The following is a 4437-nucleotide window of genomic DNA, read 5'->3' on the forward strand; positions in this document are numbered from 1 at the left end:
ACACTTTATTTTACAATGTTCTGCTATTGCATACAGTCCAAACCAGAATTTTGAAGATTTAACCTCTTGCAATAACAGCAACTGTCCATATCTCCTATTTAATTGAGCAAGGTAAATATAGTTCAAAGACACTGTGTAAAACAAGGTGTATAGAAATGCTCGAATCCGTGTTGACCTTAATGAAACAACAAGCGCTAGTGTGTATAGAAATTAAACACAAATAGATTTTTATTTAGTTCAACTTGCGGCTGCTAAGTACTTTCAGTTCGACTATTCCTCTCTAGATCGCGCTAGTTCGTGTTTAGGTTGGCGCTTGACCGGCAGAGGGCGGCAGTGTCTATAGAATCGTGTTTAGTTTGGCGTCTGGCCGGCAGAGGGCGCTAGTGTCTACAGAATCGTGTCTAGTATGGCGACTGACTGGCAGGAGGCGCTGGTGTGTATAGAAATCAAACACAAATAGTATTTTTATCAAGAGCAACTTGCAGCCTCTAGGTAATTTCAGTTCGACTATTCCTCGCCAGATGGCGTATGTTCGTGTTTTTATTTGGCGTTTGGACGGCGGCAACGCTAGTGTCTATGGAACCGTGTTAAGTTTGGCGTCTGGCCAGCGGGAGGCGCTAGTTTCTATAGAATCGTTTTTAATTTGACGTTTGGCCAGCGGGAGGCGCTAGTGTCTATGGAATTTTGTTTATTTTGGCGTCTAACTAGCAGGGGACGCTACTGTCTATGGAATCGTTTTTAATTTGGCGTTTGGCCGGCGGAAGGCGCTAGTGTCCATGGAACTGTGTTAAGTTTGGCGTCTGGCCGGCGGGAGGCGCTAGTTTCTATAGAATCGTTTTTAATTTGGCGTTTGGCCAGCCGGAGGCGTTAGTGTCTATGGAATTTTGTTTAGTTTGACGTCTAACTAGCAGGGGACGCTACTGTCTATGGAATCGTTTTTAATTTGGCGTTTGGCCGGCGGAAGGCGCTAGTGTCCATGGAACTGTGTTAAGTTTGGCATCTGGCCGGCGGGAGGCGCTAGTTTCTATAGAATCGTTTTTAATTTGGCGTTTGGCCAGCCGGAGGCGTTAGTGTCTATGGAATTTTGTTTAGTTTGACGTCTTACCAGCAGGGGGCGCTACTATCTACGGAATCGTGTTTTAGTTTGGCGTTTGGCCGGCAGAGGGTGCTAGTGTGTATAGAAATTAAACACAAATAGAATTTTTAGTTAGTTCAACTTGCGGCCGCTAAGTACTTTCAGTTCAACTATTCCTCGCTAGATGGCGCTTGTTCGTGTTTTAGTTTGGCGTTTTTACGGCAGAGGAGGCGATCGAATACTAGGGTCTAAAGTAAATTCTTCTATTTCTTTGTGTAACAATTTTCTCATAAATAATAGATTTTCTATAAGCAGGTTATTAAGAAATGTATTTTAATATCTATTGTGCTTTATTTAAATCAAAAATCATTTGGTATTTGATGAACTTTGTTTGAGAGAAATTAACTTCCCTATAGTCTCAAATGAAAGTTAATCTTCTAAAATTTATACAGCCAAACTTTTATTTTTTGGAAAGAATGCTGAAAGCAAGAAGTGAAGAAAATATTCTCCAGAGTTACGACGTCTGCTGTAACCTTAAGTTTCTATTCACCAAGAACATATAATTTTACTAGTAATACATTCCATAAATCATTACAGCACATTGTTACCATTCCAAAATGGTATTAAAGTGCGGATGGTTCACCGAGCTAGAGCAAAGAAGCTTGATGTGCTCTAAAACCAAAAGCCAAAAATTTTGTGACAGTGAAATTGTATGTAATTTGATTTGGGATGAAATTTGCAATAAGACAATAAGAAGACGGATTGAATGAAGAGGAAAAGAATACAGATTGAATAAAGAGGAAAAGAAGACGGATTGAATGAAGAAGCAAAAAATTTACAGGATATGTGGACATTGGAACAAACGTGAATACTGCCGAATTGCCCGAAGGAAGGGGCCTGTTGTGTACTTCATTTGGCAAAGACTTTGTGGTAGCGAAAAAGCTGATTTGGTAAAAAAGTGCCATGAATTTATGCGTGAAAATTGAGTAAAAGTTTTGCCAATGATTTTTTATGGTGCTATGGCCAATTGGCAAAGAGTTAAGTCTTTTTTTCGATGAATAATATAAAGTTAAAATCATTACTCGGATGTTGAAAGATTATGAGGAAAGCAGTAGTCAAAAACAAGATGAAAGTAATGTGAAGAAAAGCCATGACGAGGAAAATGATGCTGGAAACAAAAAACAAGAAACAGAAAAGTCAGTAATCACAAAAACCATATTTCAAATAATCAGCAATGTATTTACGGTTCGGTTTTGCCTTCTTAGGGACTTCTTTTAAAAATTCTAGCCCAATAAAAATAAGTTTTGCATTGATATGTTTATTATTATAAATTATTAATAAATTTTTTGTCTGATCACTTGGTTTTGAATGAGAACTTTCAAGGCACTTACCATTTAACCAATGTACAAACCTTTGTACAAATTAAACATTATATGTGCAAATCGAACTAAACGAGTAATGGAGAACTGTTCTGAAAAGTTTTGATTGTATGTGACTTGGTTGAGATATTATAGATTATAAGGGAGACTAGCTAAAACGTTCAAATAAGATGTGAGAAGGCTTATAGTTTGAAACGTAAATGAAAATGATTTCTTTCTGAACTTGATTTATACAATTATAAATAATTTCAAATTGTATAAGTATGAAGAATTAGAAAATGGAGCCGAAGATACCTCTAATAATGATCTTTAACCCGATACAATTATGGAATGAACGTTTCATTGAAATGCATAGTGACAAATTGAAAAGAGTCAAATGAGCATTAAGAAAACGAATGGCAATACCAATACTGACAATGCATTTACTACTACCTACTGCTACCACCTCACTCACTATTATACTGTCTGACGCCGGTTTCGATGTTCTCCTGTAGTTTCTATGTGATTTGTACAAAACAAAATGTATTACTTCATATACTTTGATATCAGGTAGTTATTTGATCGAATTAGATACAAAAAACTACAGGAAGTGGTGATTTATAAGATATCAACTGTTTTTTGTATTTGTAATAACTGCAAATTATCAAAGGATTATTTCTTAAAGGAAAGACTATCATAACTCTGACTGAATTAGAACAACTTTAAATTCATTGGTAAGTTCAATAATTACTCATCTGGTAATGGATACTGTGAACAATTTGAAATTATTATTATTATAATTATTTTCTAGTTTATGCTCTTTGAAAATAGCAAATGAATGCTCTCCAATTTTTTCGATAATAATATAATGGGATTCATATAGAACTGCTTTTGTTACTTGCCATTTTTCTGGATTAGAAAGTTTCTTCACACAATACTGAAGTGAATGTAGTGGACAAGCCAGTCCTTCATCAAGTGGATTTGAGGATAACTTTGCGAATGAAGAGGTATTTCGACTGAACTGACTTTGGCAATTTAGAGTATTTGTGATTTGCAAGAAGTATATGGATACATTTTTCAGCAATTTTTTTATCATAATAACTGCAAAACTCACCAGAGATTACAGCCTTTTTTATTAAAAATAATCGAAATTACTAAATATCTACACGAATATACAAGCTATGGTTCAAAGTTGATTAATATATCAGTGGAAAATTGTTTTCTAAACGTAAGTTTAATACATTCCGTACGAGGATGGTCGTAGAAGTACCTAGCCTGACTTAGAGATGGCTGTCGTTGCTTTGAAAATACCAGTATTAGAAAAAACGTCATGTATACAGCGTATGTTTCAAGCTTGAAGACGCCACGTTGTTTAGTACTTGTTCAGGCATCAATAGTAGATGATTTTGATCAATTTGTAAAGATTTGTGAAGATTGAAGAAAATCCACTGGATGATCGTCGACTGAAAGTGCGAAATCTAGCAGACACAGTAGGCATTGCAAAAAGTGTGGCACACTCCATCGAGTATTTGGCAATATTTGAAATAGATCCGTTCCATAATCATAGATGGAAAGTGGTTATATCACTTCAAACCAGAAACAAAAGAATAATAAAAACAATGGACTGAAAAGGGGGAACCGGCTCCAAATAAGACAAAGACCGTTCCATATGCAAACAAGGTCATGGCGTCGTTTTTTAGGGATGCAAGTGAGATAATTTTCATTGTCTATCTTGGAACAGGATAAACTATCAAGGTGAGTATTATGCGAACTTACGTTTGAGTTGAAAAATCAAGCAAAAACGGCGGATATTTGCTAAAAAGAAAGTGTTATTCAATCAAGACAATGTATCCGTTATTGCAATGACCAAAATTAATTGATTAAAGTTTGAATTGTTACCTCATTCACCCTATTCGGCAGATTTAGCTCCCTGGGATGCTCGCTTTGAATTTTACTATGAAATGTTCTACTATTTTTAATATCAAATTTTCATTCTTATACCGT

This window comes from Diorhabda sublineata, chromosome Y (genome assembly GCF_026230105.1).
Source record: "Diorhabda sublineata isolate icDioSubl1.1 chromosome Y, icDioSubl1.1, whole genome shotgun sequence".
In the NCBI taxonomy this organism is placed as follows: Eukaryota; Metazoa; Arthropoda; class Insecta; order Coleoptera; family Chrysomelidae; genus Diorhabda; species Diorhabda sublineata.